At 36.3% G+C, this 18,217-nt stretch overlaps 1 protein-coding gene across 3 annotated transcripts in view; it reads left to right on the forward strand.

Moving 5' to 3' along the window:
* The window catches only part of LOC139966916 (uncharacterized), a 151,081-nt gene that overhangs the window by 102,579 nt on the left and 30,285 nt on the right, over window positions 1–18,217 (forward strand). The window contains exon 1 of one of the 3 annotated variants that reach the window (XM_071970397.1): window positions 14,949–15,186. The exons of the other annotated variants lie outside the window; for them this stretch is intronic. The gene's annotated coding sequence lies outside the window, so the exon portion shown is untranslated. Of the gene's footprint in view, window positions 1–14,948; window positions 15,187–18,217 lie in introns of those variants that run through there. 3 annotated transcript variants of the gene reach the window in all.

Raw genomic sequence — 18,217 nt, forward strand, 5'->3', positions numbered from 1 at the left:
TGAGCGCCTTAAAATGCGACATAATAAAAACACAAGTTAAGATACACGGAATATAGACTGTTTGTACAATAGACAGGGAGAGCAAATTACTATACCGTGGGGACAATTTACTATATACCTTGGGGACCAATTTAATATTTACCAGTGGGGACAATGTACTATAAAACGTGGGGTTGGGGGGAGGGCAAATTTACGTAATATTGTGATAATAATTTATTATATACAGACGGGGCATTTTACTATACAGTGGAAGGCAATTTACTGTATATACCGTGGGGTCATTTTACTATATGCCTATACAGTGGGGACATTTAGTACATACCATAGGGACAATTAGCTGTTATACATGCACCGTGGGACAATTTGCAACATTTCTGTTCGGATTTACGGTAACCCTCGAAATCAGGACTTGAGAACGACGCTGATGTCGTGGTTTTCATCAATATTTTGAAATTAACTTCGTCAGTTGAGTATTATGTAGCCCTTTGGTATATAGTCAAATTAGTGTATGTGGGCGTATGCTGAACGATTAAACGACAAAGGTTAGTAAGTCTCCATTATTATTAGAGACTACTGTATATAGGGTAAATCCTTGAGTAGTACATGGGTTAACGGTACCTCACGGTGACAAAGATGGGCCTATATATTCTTGCGAGGTATATATTTATATTTATATATATATATATATATATATATATATATATATATATATATATATATATATATATATATATATATATATATATATATCCCGAATGTCATAGCTCTATAACATGCTTGGTCGGTACAGTTAGGTGGCACAAAATGGAAGAACCTTTCTTATCCCAACATTTCAATGATTTGTTTAACTTCTTTCTTATTTTATTTTTTATTAATGATTGAAATTTCGACTGATTCGAAATTGCGTATTCAGTAATATTTATATGCAGTATCGTAATATTTTTATCGTCCCTTCTTGACCACCGTAGTTTTTTCCTCCTTGATGTTTGTATTTGATTACCTCACGACTTTCCATTTGGTTATTGTTAATCAAAGGAGTCGTGGCCTCACTCTCCTTTTTACTTTCGAAAGTGAATTAGAAATAATGAGTTTATATAGCACGCGAAACAATACATATGTACATGATTTATGATTTGTATAAGTATTAAGTTGTAATTTTTGGGAAAAGTCGTAACATTATAGCTTGAATTTGATTTGTAACGTAGGGTATAGTTTGCATGGCAACGTTATTTTCAGGGTTTGGTGGTTATACTGATGTCAGTGTCGAAGCACCCTTTAACCAAGCACATCTTTAATACTTATGACGTCATCAATGACGTAGTAAAGAATATAGCATTTTACATCACGGTAGGCTCTGTGATTGAAATACGAGGTGCGTTGTCATCTCCCGGCACTGTAATACAAGTAATAATAATATTAACAATAATGATTATTACAAAAGTAGTAATAACTAGTATATATGAATGAAAACCTTGAAAGCTTCTTAATTGCTAAAAACATTTCCCCCCTCTCACTTCACTTCACTTGACTGCAACTAAGATATTTGATGAAATTCCCTAAAAGCATTTAATTTTAGAAGAGGTCAAACAGACGTAGAGAGTGATAGCCGAGAACCGTTATAGGTGTGAAGGAAGACGTAGCTTTTCTTAATAGTGCAAAATAACCATATCACATCTTCCTTTATGTATCGAAATGCTTCATTTCAATTTAATTTCAGTTTAGATTCTGAATCAGTTCTACTCTATTTCAATTCAATTTCATTACATGTAAATATGCTGTTCAATTGACTTTCAATCAAATTGAAGTTTCATTTTAATTTCAATTTACATTTGTATTGAATCTTTTCCCGGACATTCAATGTAGCCTAATCCATTCAATTCACTTTCGATTGAATTCAATTTCCCATCTATTCCGGCATACTTTTTAAGAAAAAGTCGCCCAGGAAAGAACCTGGGCACGAAAACCAAACTACTGAACGACTGATCCGCTTCTAACCCCAGTCCCCTTGCATCGGGACTGTGACTGTGTGATCATCGTCAGGTGTGCATCACCATTCCCGAAGGGAACAGATACTACACATGATCTTAGCCAAAAGGCCGGCATTGTATCTAGTTCATTCATTCAATTGTCATTTGATTCCAATTCACCAAGTTTGACAGAATACAGGATATTGCTTTACACTTCAGATAACACCGATTGAAACGAAGGTATAAGAAAGACACCATAAGCAAATATTTCAGCCAGTATTTGCTTTTGTACAATACATTTTGTTTGAAATTCCGAGACATTTGACTCGTGTCTAGGAATCGAATTTGCCTCGAACATAATATGACATGGGGGACTCGAACTTGAAACCGGGTGAATGCAAGTCCACCCAAAATATTTGATCTCCATGCAGGATAGGACGAAATCATTTCAGTACAAAATGGCCGCTCTTTCCGATTTCTTTAACTTCATCTGTTAGTTGTATATAGCTGTTGAATTATTCATGTCAGATCAGCGTTAACAGGTTATAGCTAACATCAACCCACGTAAATTTCAGAATATAGTAAAGATTTGCATACTGTTTAATTCAAATAGGCCTATTGTGTGGCACTAACGATTGAATTCCTTTATCCGTTTAACACAACTGTACAAATCACATGCATTCGTGAACGAAAAGTTGCCGCTGCAATTGTTTTTCACAACCAAATCGTGTTAAAATATAGGGAAAGTGGGGGGGGGGGGGAAGGTCTGTTAATTTGGAAATGTCTACTTGCAGAATGAACAAAAACCGAACGATTTCACGTCTGTCAACATGAATGAGTTTATCAAGCTGTTTGCGTAAGCAACTTCTACTTAATAAATTGAGCAATCTGATACGGGAATAAGACCTATACAATAAGCCTATCGTATATCATTGTATATAGGACAATGGTCTAGAACTTCCGTAACATTAATCACAGCTATAGTTCTTATAATGTCCAGGTGCTGCGCCATTGTCTATATTTAGGTCACCAGTTCTTTGCCAAACAGGTCGACATTTTCTCAGGGGTTTTTGTCAGATTTGGGCGTAAATATATAAAGAATATTCAAAATATTAAAGCTCATCGTCATGATAGCAAATTTGCAGGTCTCTTAGTTTATTTTATCTTCGTGCTCAAACTAGTTTTTAGGGTTTTCTTTAGGGAATACAAGCTTCCTCACGCCTCGGTCGGAAAGTACGTTCGGAATTTTATCCAACTTGGACTCAACTACCCCAGAGCATTATATAGATTTAGGGTTAACGTGTACTTATTGAAGTCTGCATGGAACTATGATAATTTGTCAATTGGATAGGTTGAACGTGCCTTTGAAAACATAATTTCCACATTCAACAGTCTTGTGATTTCATTTGCGCATGAGTGGTGCGCATGGGGTCTGGTATGGTCAGGTCATGTGTCATGAACACAAGACTGGACCACCTTCTACATCTGCAATAAGGAAAAGTACGGGATAAACCAAAGACCCAGACACTGGTGGGTTGAGATTGGGGGTGATTGGGAGGGGGGAGGGGGAAAGGATCAGATCAATCTATACTGGATTTGAAATTTGAATATGTCAAAGAATTGGATGAAGACTTTGTAAACTCCGCTTTTAGACAAAAATGCATGGAATATATGAAGTCTGTTCCTAAAGGAAATTTGAAGTTACGTACCTTGGTTCACCCCATATTATCCTTTAAAAATAACAACCAAGCAAACACATAAATTGCAATAATGATAATGATAAGAATAATAATAATAATGATAAAACAATAATAGTAGTAACCAGGAACATTACTAAGATTTTTCAAAATGAAATCCTGTCATTTAATGTGATTTCAAGTACGGTACCTTTCTGTGGTTCCCTTTTGAGAGAAAATGTCCTTACAAACTCTTCCTATGTTGAATATGGTAAAATATTTATGTATTTACTATGTTAACAGTATCGACATTACACGAAGATAAATGATGCCTCATTCTCGTTAGAATATGATGTCACATATGCAGTATGACGTCACATAGAGCGAATCCTATGCAGGAATGCAGTTCATAACAGTCTCTATAGTTATACTCTAATAAAGAGGGGGTGCTTATGAATTTATGGGTTGCTCAACATTATATATATATATTGTTTAACTTTTGTCACGGAGAAAATTGACGTCAAGTATACATAATTAGTTTGGAAATGTCCTTCGGTGAGTGTTCTTATAGAGCTTATTTATTATCATCCACGAAAGACAGATAAGTAGGTCGCCGAAAGATAACAATTCATTTTCGACATTATCGAAAACTGTTTCAAGGTAAATGAATATAATGTATGGGCGGGTTGTATAAAGATGTTGTCCTTGGATGTGTAAGCTAATGTATACATTTTATATATATACAGGCATTCACAAATTAAGACATCAGAATTACAAGTGATGAAGAATTGGTTGGTAAGTTTCGCTAGTGCATGTAGTGGCTTAATGAGAGGATGACAACTGATCGTTAGTGTAAAGCAGAGGTGATAAATATATAGTTTAAGTCACCTTTACCCCTCCCCCTCCCCCTCCACCCTCATTTCAACCTTACCATAATACTGCAATTATAGGGACTATATCCACCGACGCCATGTCGGCGTAAAGAATCCGCATAGTTTATGCAATAGTATACAAATAATGAATGGTTATGAGTGCAATAGTGCAAATATTTCATTCGTTGAAAGATGTAATTTGTTCCATTCAACGAGGCGAATGAAATATTTGCACTATTGCACAAATGGAAACCATTCATTATTTGTTTTATACAACATATTATATTAAGATGGGTAAAATACACTCATGCAACAGATTGTTTTGAACAGACAGGTTTCTCTGCTCTCTTACCATTGCAAAAGTGCTACCAAAAAAGTTTAACCAATGGTTATATTTCATAGAGTGGAATAGAGCGGATTTTGCATGCAATCAACGAGCAATTGACCAATCAAATGACCAGAATACAATTAGGTGTTGTATAAACTTCTTTGTTTGGCTTCTTGTATACATGCATCGCAACGGCAATTTTGTTGTGGGCGTTTTAGTTTCCTTGAAGCAAAAATTGGATGTGAAATCATTTTTTCGCCTTTGATTTAAATCAGCTTTCGGGAATTGAAAATCCATTCTGGGCGATATGTTCAAAACCACGATATTTGTTTGTTGTTTAACGCCTCTTTACTTCATCTAACTAACTTTTAAGTTAAATATTTGTAAGCTTTATAGCCATGTTAAACGTGTTCTGATTGAATCAGTTTCAGTGGACTCGCCTGTTTTTTTTTTGTTACGAAAATCCAGTGAAAGATTGCCAAGTTATAGCTAATTAATATGCAACAGTTGCAACAAAGATCACGCGACGGCTTAATGTTTCGTTGAATAACATAAGCATTGGAATACCTTTATATTAAGATTGCTTTCAGTCAAACTAATATATACCATCTGATTCATCCTTTGTAAAACAGCAAGAGACATTGTGCGACATTAGAGTTTCCATGGTTATGCTGACTGCGACGATAGTATACTCTGTTGTGTCAATTGCCATACTGTATGTACGGAGGTGCAATATATATATATATATATATATATATATATATATATATATATATATATATATATATATATATATGTACATATATATATGTATATATATATATATATATATGTACATATATATATGTATATATATATGTATATATATATATATATATATGTATATATATATATATATATATATATATATATTTGTAATAAAAGAAGAAGAAGAAGAATTTCAATGTAACTAGACACGGAAAGTGCACTTATAGACTGTTGTATCCGCAAATAGAAAGATAACAGTTGGTCAGGGCGATGAATACCGCTTCGTTTGATTCATAAATCTTAGACGGTACTAACATAGGCTATAGCTTAGGCATACCCTATATCACTCAATAACTAACATAGCTGAACGTTAGGTCTAGGCCTAAGTGGTCCCATATTCGTTCTGGTCCTAATGTTTGTTCACCTCGTATGATTGCGCAACAGATATCAAGAACGAACGGTGTTCTAATCCAGTTATACTCAAAATTGCGCAGACACCGACAACATCAATATAAACCATAGGCTAAATGGTAACTTTCCTTCTTACACAAATCATAAATGTTAAGATTTTTTTTATAAAGTGTCAAGAAACGACTTATATTATTGAGGAGTACTTTGATAATCCAATTGGTTAATTAATGAGTCATAGTCTACTTTATACGATCAAAGCTTTTTCGTTCTGGCATTGAAATATTTGGGGTCCCTCCGTGATAGGCCTACTTGGATGGTGGTCAACATATTATTATTAAATTAGGTTAAACATGAAATGAAATAGCCTATATAGTAATAGCCACGGGTATTTGACTGTATTAGGATCGTACTGTTATAATGTGATGCATGGGCGTCAACAGGTGGGGGACGGGGGGGACATGTCCCCCCCACTTTCAAAAGTGGAGGGGATATCATATCATTTGTCCCACCCACTTTTCAGAGTAGTTATTAAAAAAAATCACATGCATATGCGCGATTTTCTATTTAAGGTCAAGAAATCTGGACTCCTGGGCCCCTGCTATCTATCACTTGCACCGCCATTTATCTCCCATTCTCCCAATATCCTAAATCTGCCCATTTAATTCGTTGGGGGGGGGGGGGGGGAGACCATTCGAAAGTGTATTGAATCTTGCACACATGTTGTTTGTATGGGTTCCAAGGGATTAGGTAAGCCATACAGGTAGATGGTGATGAGTTACTATGTTCATATCACTACCTCCAGTCCCTAGCTTGGACTGGACGGACGAATAGGGGTGTAGGGGTTAAGTAATTAAGGCTACATGTATTCGCGGGATATGGTAGATCTTTATTGTTGAGTGCCGGCTATAGGCGCTACACACGCTCTGCGCGCGGTGCCTTTTTCTGATTATTATTATTAAAGTACCTGGGCACATAACAACTGACGTCTCGCACCTACATGCATGTATTATATATACCACTCCACTCATCCCGGAGGTGACGGCGCCACTTTTTCAATATTTCGTTTGAGATGGACGCTGTGTAATTCGTCTCCCTTGGTGTCAGAACGGCATCTTTCTACCAGTACTTTCTGTCGGGATTTAGTTTTGTGAGACAAAATTTCTCCTCACAGATCTGGTTCTGATGTAACTAAAAACGACTCAGGAAGGCCGTCTCCTGCGATCTATGGGGTCTTATGTACCCAAAATTTTCTGGTACGCTACGCGCCAACCAATGGTGACGCTCCGCTTAGATAGTATAGTGTCCCCCTCACTTTCTGAAACCTGCTGACGCCCATGATGTGATGATTAATGTACAAATATCTCGTAGCGTGATCGTTGAGTTGAACAGTTTGAATAAAACTTTAAATGCTCATCTAAGTGTTTTCATGACGAGGCATTTAAGTTTGTCTCGCATAATTTTTGGATGAATATAGGAGTTTATGAAGAAGAAAAAAAGATTTGCAATTTTCTTCATTTTTCTTGAATTGAAGGACAAAAACGTCCAAACCGAACGATGTAGCGACCTTTGATATTAGACCTCTTCAAGTTGGAACACCCACCCACACCCCCCCCCCCCCAATCGCAATGATTATCAATCATCTACTTCAGTATTTCTTAATTATCCCTATGTATGCTTTTCACGCCTACTACTATACTTCGTTCTGTGGTATCCAGGGACCTGAGTATATATCTATGATTATAAGTTTGGCATATTTTCTCATTATTTTATCTTTACGTCTTCTCTATTTCTGAAATGATGGCCATGCCTTTAGTCTTATGTTGTTTTCAAGTGTCCTTGGCATTTATAAGGGCTTCTTTATGATTAGGTTCGCCCAAATCTGTGTTGGGAATGAACATGTGCTCATTATGCAAACAGCTGCGCAAGGCCTATTATCAGTCGCAGAAAATAAGTGGGTCACTTGTGAAATGGCTCGTTCAATATGGGTATATGATTGTATCATTTAGGTGGGTGCGATATTCATCGGTGAATTTAGGGAGGGAGGTGGTCGGTGAGATGTATCCCCGGACTATTGACGAAATTTTATTGTACCGAGTTTACTTTTCATTTCAAGCCTCCGCTATGCATTCATAAATTAGTACAAATATAATGCATTCAATTTGTGTTCACTTTACATGTTAACAGAGTACCCTTTTGGCTAAGATCATGTGTTGTATCTGTTCCCTTTCGAGGGGAATGGCTATACACACCCGACGACGTCACAGTCCCGATGCAAGGGGACTGGGGTTGAGAGCGGATCAGTCGTTCGGTAGTTTGGTTTTCGTGCCCAGGTTCTTTCCTGTGTGACTTTTCTTAAAAAGTATTTACTTAGATATGGTGGTGTTGTAGTCTCGTCCCTGCCTGGTCAGCTGGTAGCCTACTGTATAAACCGACACTTGAAGCTACAATCATATAACATTATTATACGCGCATGTCGACGGTCTCCGGCACAATCATATATGCAGTAAGAGTCAAATTCTCAATCATGCTTAATATATACACAATTGGTTGTTGCGATATTGTATCAGACCTCTGCTTTAGCACATAAGGGAACAGGGGTTAGGGGAAGGGAGGTTTGGGAGAAAGACAGGCTGTTTTTCAACCTAGGTTGATAGGGCACTATACATACAAGGGGCTACCTTAAAATTAACCAAAAAAGCACCAAAATGTAGATGGTAACAGTAGACAGGAGGGGTAAGAGTATGTGTAAGTGAAGGGGGGGGGGGGTGGGGGCTGGACTTCGGGAGGACAGGGGAACACAAGTCATCAATAAGCGTCTGCAGATAAAATACAGCCTAAAAGGTGGTCTTCCTAATTTTCTTATCTTTCTGTTTACTTTGTCCTTTTACTATGTAACTCTCAAAAAATTGCATATGCCATAGAGTAAAGCAGCATCCTCATATTAGTATGTTGAAAATGTACGTAAGTTATCTCGCTATATGGAATAACCAAATTTAATGGTTAAACGTAATAAATTAACTCCCACGGGGAGAAAAATCACTTCGTTGCACATACTTTTTATCTTCTGTTTTTATAGAAGATTGCCTTTAAACATTAGTAACCAGGCGTGCTGCAATTGTAAAACAATTTACACTTGTTTTATTCCAAGGTTATTCTAGTTTGCCGTTACAGTGACGGCACCAGCTTTATGCATAAGACTATATACTGTACAATAAAATGAAAATCACTTATACATTACCAGACGCCACGTATTTAGTAATTCAAGAAGCATCTACAGTTTCTTCAATGAGAAGATAATTTGATTCTATACTTATACTTGAAACAGTTTGAGTGGGTTTTTTTCGTGTTGGTCAGGCAGATTTACCTCGCAATATTTTTGTTATTATTATAATTATTATTATATAGATGGTGTTGATAACAATATTGGTTCCCAAATACACGGGTTTAGAAATTCGATGGGTCGGAAAGCGTGATTTGAAATGGAGGTACTGTAATTGCTGTCGCATTACGTTTCTATGATATTCAGAAAGATAAGGACTATAAGGACGATTATCTTATGTTATGATTCTGTTGACATTTATAAGACTGGTAAAACAAAATAACGTGTTGTATTTGGTTACCTTAGACTCATGATCAATGAGTAAGGGACACGCAGATATTATTCTACTCAAGAGTCTGAATAAATTTATTATGAAACTCGAAAAAAGTTCAATGATTACTTGAATGAAAAAAAAAAACAATGCACTCCCCATTACTCAACTCTTAAACAATGAGAAAGCTTCATAATCATTGGAAAACATGGTATTGTTTTACTTTGGAAAGAGAACGCGGGGGGGGGGGGGGGTTGGATTAGACAATTGAGGTATGTACCCACACAGCATAACATAGATTACAAAAAGGTATAGCTAATTGAGGTGTAGTCTAAGTTTTAGTCTAAGCGTGCCAGTTAGTGACAAACTATTCAATCTAACTAGACTGGAAAGTAGTACGCAGAAGAGCTCTATATATAAAGACAGATGCCATTCGATGGTTGGTACGAAGTATGCGATATTTAAATTTAACTAGGCCCCCTTAATTTCAATAGTTGTAGTTTACAAAAATACGTTGCTGTTGAGATCGTGCAGAGATTGGGTTGGTGGGTGTGAGGGGGGGGGGGGGCAACATATGCAGTATGTTGAAATAATCTCTCTTGTCTTTAATATAAACAACTGTTAAAGTATGATTTTCTGGTTCCAGCAGTGGCGTACCAAGCGGGGGCAGCCAGCCCCTGGTACCAGTCCTGGAGGGAGGCGTTGCCATGCCACAGCCACTCCCCACCCCAATGTATATTTTGAACAAACAATAGGTAAAATTAAGAAATATACACTAAAGAATGAGAATTCCTAAACATATAATCCTGAGTTCAAAGCCTTGCCGAGGATATCACCATTTTTCATCTAAACTGCCTTACATATACAAAAACTTCTCAAAAGGGAGGTGCCACTCCACCCCCCCCCCGTCATTAGACCCCTTCCCCATGACGGCATGCCCTGTACGGGGTTGACATAGGAAGGATCCGCCCTGGGTGTCAACTATTTAAGGTACGCCACTGGATACCAGACCAAATAATAGAACAGTAAGACCGTCAAATTATAGAAATCACTCTAACATGTCCAGCAATTATTTTGGAAACGGTCATTTGTGAAATGTGATTGCGCCATTAAAAAGCTGATAGTCAATTGATATACACAGCGAGGAATACTGTGGACTCAATATTTCATTAGTATATACATGCGGTCGATCCCACATATATAGCTAATTATGCGATTTGTACTAATCATAATAACAAATTAGTTTTGCTTGCATTCAACAAACAACTCCTCAGCGAGAAAACCAGTTCAGTGCCATCTCTGCATGCACTAGAAACAATGTAATTAACAAGCAGGGTTGATTATTAACATAATGATTTTCAACAAGATATTAGTGTCATCAGCAAACGACACGTGATGAGGCTATATACAAAGGATAAACTTGCAGACAGTAAATGCTAAATAAAAGTCTCTTCTAACTCCATGATGAAATCTTTGGTATGTAAATAGATCTCCTAACAGGGATATCTCATTTCGTAGGTTACCTCCTAAGCCATAGAGTGCTTATTATATACGTAGAACATAATGGTAGGCAGATTATAAAGGTCAAGGGAAAAGCATGCATCAATATACACTGTCGTGCCTTCATCACAAATTGCATGTATCAGTGCTAAGTACCAACTCATTAAAGGAGTTTGTCAATTAATTTACTTTTTTTAACGAGGGGCAGAAAAAAAAACAATGGTTAACTGCAGCACAATGCCAGAGGAAACAATGGTTGCAGAAATCGGCCAGAAATAACAATGGTTACAGCAGTAAAGGGCCAAATAAAAGACACAAATATGTTATAGACCGATAAGGTTCGCAGGCCTTTATAAGGTTAAGGGTGAGCATACCAAATAAACACAAGTGTTGGCAGCCCTTTTTCTTCTTTCTTCCCCCCCCCCTCACCCCCCTTAACTTCAAGAAATAATGTGTTAGTATCATTACACAATGAAAGATTTACTCCTTTGGTATAGATTCTACCGTCATTCTTTATTGACACTAAGGTTCAACCCCCCCCCCCCCCCGAACGACCCCTCTTTTAATAATTCAGTGAGTGAATTATTGTCTTGTTACCAGGAATGAGGCATGCCCAGCAAACCAACCTCTTGATAAGCCAATAGTTAATAGAAGAATTAGCAATGGCTATATAGGTCAACTGTGAGGGTAGTGTTGGTGGGAATGGGGACGGGGGGGGGGGGGATAGTCTGGTATAAAGAGGAGAGTTGGGGCCGGGGTAAATTATATTTCTCTATTTTTTTTCTTCCATATGTAAGTGCATGAGTAATTGTGTACATTCTACACTGGAGTCAAATACCAATAGCATATACGATTGACAAACTTGACATACTGTCAAGTTTCGAAACTGATGAATGTTTCGGTTTTCAGAGCTACGAAGTTCGTATTTTTCTTATGTCTTGCTCTTTCTTAAATCGTCGATCCACTAACACTGCAGGTACCGTGCAACGACGAATCCCTTCACATACTATGTTAAGCTATTATCTTAAGATATTTCAAAATACTTGTTTCAAAAACGGAATATAACTGCCTATAGTCTTGTTTAGTAAAATAAACTCGAACGATCGACGTGCAATTAACCAAATTTGAATAAACTGAGATTATACCCAAATTTAGAAACTGAATAAGAAACTAAAGGGAATTCCTTGTGTGGTGAAACAGAGATTACAGAGATTTCGTTTATGGTTCAAAACCTTAACTCATTCTTGCCTCTCACGAAGATTGTTATACGTCGGTAAAAAAAAAAAAAAATTTCTCCAGTTGTAACCCCAATAACGCAATTATGATGCATTTAGCTCAAACTGCGTGACCTTTTCTACAATTTAGTCTCAAATTGCAGAAAAAGAAGGAAAAATGAAGAACTATTGATCCAACCCTGTTGGTTTCGTCGATCAATTAATTCCATATATGGGTATTGTCTTGTGAAGATCACAGATTGCGCTATAGAAAGTATATCAGGTCACGTTATAGTACTATGTTGTTTGCCTTTACTTCACGTCTTTTCTAAATGGGCTTGGCAATTTAACTAATAAATTACTGACTTGATCATTACAAATATCACCAATTTTAAAACAGTACCGCGTTTATATGCTATACTATAGCGTATAAACTGATAAGGACAAAAGTCGGTCAGTCAGTGTGTACCTCTGTATGTGTGTCACGACAAAGAGAGTTGCAAGAAATAGTGTATGTAGATTCAAATAACTTGATGTAAAAGATAGATGGATAATTGCACGGGGTTATTACGTCACTTTGCAACGTCACACTGAAATGCGGCGGGAAATGAAGTACGATGTATTTTCTTCTATTGCTAAAATAGTTTCTGTGTATAGGCCTAATTATGCTAGTATGTGAACTCAGTGTTTACATGTGGCTAAGAAATCAAGAACGGAAGTGAAATATATTTTATGGTGATTTTCCACAATTCATGACGTCATGGGTCACGAGTGTATACAACTTCGTTTTTGTATACTCAAAGATGAATACATTTTTGTGGATCAGTATACATGGTATCCGTAACGGAGAGACACAATGTTGCTGCTAAACATGTGCTCATTATGTATTATCTGGTGGGGTATCCTTCACACAAGCCATGGAACTTGGAACATAAAGTTGCTTTCGTTAATATCCACGACGAGTCCTTTTTCAGTTTCTGTTATCAATTTCTCTATTTTCAATTTTATTTTCTGATTTTTGTGCATCATGTTTTAATACAATCATATTATAAGTCCCTTAGCATTGTTTTATTTCAAACTATAGACACTTGTTTACTGAGTCAAAAATGGTCCCTTAGATAGATTGGTCATCATTCTTGAAAACAATAGATTTCCAAGAAAATTACAAACGATTGATGGTTTGCCGATTACTAATTGTTAACTATATATATATATATATATATATATATATATATATATATATATATATAACACGGTATACGACCTTCAGACTCACAACACCTGATGCGTTCCATCTACAGGCTCTTATTGTTCTTTTCCATTCTAATGACAATGTAGCTCCTATCTATTTTCGTAATCAGATTGTGAAACGAACATGCCATGGATTAATATTGTCTCATACTCATTACGTAATATTACATGCTGTTACGTAATCAAGCAACATGAAAAGAAATTTTTGAATCTTCGCGACTTATCTACCATGTATAGTTACTAGGATTCAAGCAAGTGTACACTCGAGATACACAGCGAGATATAGGTAATTAGTCATCCTATATTAATATAACTTGCTAATATTTTAATGTTTAATCTTCGCTGGTAGATATCTCTTATATATTTCAAGGGTGTCCTCAGTCAAATTGTCTGCTTTTACTCCGCATCGAATACGGTGCTAATTAACACCCTCTGATAAAGTTATAATAATTGTGCATAGCCGTGTACATTGTACTTTCATACGGTAGTAGGCATACCTATAGGCTTATCTATCTTTGACGTTAAATTATGTGGTGTTGTGCAGGGAGTTGTTCCATAACAACTCCCTGGGTTGTGTACGTCTTAAAAGGTCCACACGTTCCTGGGTAGAGAAGGGTCTTCCGTGCTGTCGGTAGGGGGTGGGGCGTAAATATTAACTGATATTGTTACAAACTATAACGCAAGGTTTTAATCTACGCACCACTATATAGTTATACAAGTAGAACGCACCGACCCATTGAAAAATCTATACGCATAGGTCTAGTTTATCTATCATATAATTTTATTAAACGGAACGAAGGCAACAGTTGCTTGCATAATCCAGCTACAAGTTCTCTTAGAAGTTTGCTGCAAAACCTCTCATATTGTTCTCGAATTGCTCAACCAAGTTAATGCAGTTCTGTTACCCTATTGATATTTTAGAAGCCCCCGACATACTGCAAGATAAGGTGCATTGGTTATACCGTATATTCTGAGGCTAGCCTTAAGGTTAACCATGAAGCGATAATTTTGCACCGTTCGATGCTGTGGAACGTGGTTGTGACCCTTCCTCTCTTATCCCAACTTTTACTCTTTATGTGAACCTGCCCCCCCCCCCACCTTCCCCCATTGGGATCTGTGTATATGCTATAGGCCTATAGCTGTATTTCCAATACACAACTTGATGTCCTTGATCCAATACAAGTCCCTCTGTCCATAACACCACCGTCGCACGAGGAAGTGTTCCCTTTCCCCTCTGTCTACTTCCGCCTCTGGTGACGATGTCAATGTCTTTACTAACACTCACAATTAACGGGTGATTACACCATCGCCGTACGATTTCCAATATAAATTTATATACTCTAATCGCAAGGTCTGTTCAAGTAAAAACACTACCCGCAGAACTGTGCCCAAGGGTTTCAAATAACGACTCGGATATAATCTAAACTTCCTTCTATTAAAGTCATTTTAGCGACTATACACGCCATTTTAACTTAAGCACTTTGCAGTGATTAAAGTAAACAACGTACAGAGATAGATTCTATATACCCACGAATGATTTCGTGGATGTGAAAACCAGCTCACATGGACGTAAAATGGCAATCTAACTTGTTATAGATGTTATATAGCAAATGGTTCTTCGGTTCGGTTGGTAAGTATTTACGCCATTTCAATCATTAAGGCGCATGATTGCTGTAAAAGTACAGCAATTTCTGAAGTATATTAAAAGCTAAAATGCCTTTTGATGAATAAGCTTTTTACTATATTGAATGTTAAACGAGTGATACGTCATAAACGGGATACAAAAATTGTTTGTTCGGAAAGTTCGATTGACTATTTAACGAAAATATTATTTTCGTCTTTATTTGAGTACTTATAAGCATTAAGCCAACATGCTTATTGCAATTTTGTTGTAATCAGAGGAGTCCTTAATTGTCCTTCGCTGTTAAAAACGTTAATTCGGGGGATTCCCTATTCAGTCGGGGAAAGAATAAAAACCACCCCTATATACGGGCACAGGAAGTCCTCCTGTAAAGGTTCACACCCCTTTCTAAATCAGTCAAGAATATAGCTCCGGTATCGAATATTAAAATAAAAATGTATTAGTATAACTGGAATTTCGATCACACTGCATTGTGGCTAATGATGATAGTATGTTAATCTATGTTAATTTATGTTAATTACCTAGAAAACCGTCGCAATAGTGGGTTTCAGATTTAAAAAAAAATAATACACTATAACGATTTCTTGTAGATGTATAGTTCACATGTATAGCGACAGTATATTTTAATATTTATCGTAGGCGATCAAACCCTCATTAAATAAACTATGACTCATATCTATGAAAATATCAAGTTGCAGTGAAGTCTGTGGAACAACTTAATCCACATGGATTAATATAATACTTGCATAGCTATAGTTATTCCTAGAAAATGGTTGTATTAAAATACGTCAATATAAAGCATAACTGTTTGTTATAAAAATTGAGCATTTACGCAGCGGTCGGAATAGATCAAACTGATGTTGATTTGTTGTTTATTCTAATGAATGTTGATCAGAGAGTACAGTTACTATTTTCATTTCAAGCCGGAAAGAAAATATTTTGTCGCCGACACGACAAATCTTTCATATTTGTATTAATCGCATGCAATTAGCAATTCCCCAAAAAATCGACTTTTTCATTCATTAAAATGAAATGAAACGTGCCGAGCAATAAATCTACACTGCAACTATTGAAGTTAACATGGCAGATTGGAGTGATTTTGTATAGAATGGTAGTCAAATATCATCATGGTAAAGACATATATAGTGATGGATAATGGCGATGAGAGTTTCGATCGATGACGTAATCACACTATATATGAAAACTTTGCATGCTATTGTTAATATCTGTTATATGAGATTTCAGGCCATGCATGAAAAACACTCATAATAGAAGACACTGCGTACACGCACATCACTGTATTGTGTTCTGTCATCATTTGGTTTGTTAATGCTTGAAAAGAATGGATGATGAGCTTTATGTATATATATTCTCGCATAAAGCCAGCCACACGGGATGAAATGCAGAGAGGAAAGATTCTTATATCACTGATCGATATTATGAGTTAACTTATAATATTACAGACCATATATAAGACTCAGGCTTTTGGCGATAACTTGTTTTTTATTCTCCCCTGCTCAGTGCTGTGTGTATGAAAACTTCACACACACATTATAACACATCCAGTTCAACAACAGAAGTAACATTGTTTATATTATGTTTATCTCAATGATAAGATACCTGCTGGATTGTTATACGAATTCAAACTCTTTAGCGAGATTTTACTTTGAGTACTGGCAGACAGAGCACTCCCACCCACTGTCAATAAATATCCATTAAAGTAACAGAAAAATATTAAAGTATATAGTCTCCTGTCGCCTCAATTAGTTACATTAGCTGCATGCTGCTGCGGTCTTTAAGATATATATGTAGGTATGTAATTTCTGCTGTAACGGATTCTATGCAAAGTGGCTACATCGTTCTACAATATCATGTATTTGCCAGAAGGGAATGCACTGTATAGTTGCAAATACATTAATACATATTTTAAGGAGGGAAACGCCTCCGGATTGTGCATGACATACAAAATTGTCATCAGAGAACATTAAGCCAACTTTGTACACATCAATATCCAAATTGTTAACTTGATGTAATTATGTAAATTATACTTTGAACCCACACACATAGCATTAAGCCTTCCTTTATTATTATAATTATTAATGTTTCGGTTGAAAGCAGATATGTACATTATGTACGTTAATGTACATTATGATCATTAAAGTACATTAATGTACATAATGTACATTGACGTACATAATGTACGTTAACATTAACGTACATAATGGTTGAAAGCAGATATGTACATTATGTACGTTAATGTACATTATGATCATTAATGTACATTATGAACATTAATGTACAATATGTACATAAATTACATTATGAAACCTGCAGAACATATTCATGTCTCTCCCTTCGGGATGGCCATATCGAGTTCGAAAACATTTGATAACAACAGCATATAATGTTATAGGCCTACACACACTATATATTATTTTGTCTCCTGCATGCGTGCTCAGAACTGGCAATAGGACTGGTATCACACGACAACGCTTACACATAAATCGGAGTTTACAAATCGGAGGTATAACAAAAAATACAGCATATTATCATATTTTCAGTATACCATCTTAGCAATGTAAACATTTTTTCTTGTAAATCTGATTATTAAGATATCACTCTATCGTCGTTATCAAAATGTACAATGATCACTGCATCATATTTAGTGTGTATTCATATCGTCTTTTGAGACGTTCTAGATATTATGAAAATATTGTCATGACGTCACGCGGAAATCAACCGCTTATTTCATTTGAGCGTCACTCGTATAGGAATTTTCCAAACATAAATAAAATATAAAGATTTGTAGAGTGTACGGCGAAATACAACATATAAACCCTTTTTGTATAGACATAAATGTCTATAGCACATTGAAAATAAAGATAAAATGCATGCATGTACGTGTTACAGTTTGCAATGTGCCTTACACACCATTAACGAGGATACAAATATTTTCCCCTCACGGACCCTGTTTTAATTTCACACTTGTCTGGTCGTTTTGCCGCCTTTTCCCCCCGTT

This window comes from Apostichopus japonicus, chromosome 4, assembly GCF_037975245.1.
Source record: "Apostichopus japonicus isolate 1M-3 chromosome 4, ASM3797524v1, whole genome shotgun sequence".
Classification (NCBI taxonomy): Eukaryota; Metazoa; Echinodermata; class Holothuroidea; order Aspidochirotida; family Stichopodidae; genus Apostichopus; species Apostichopus japonicus.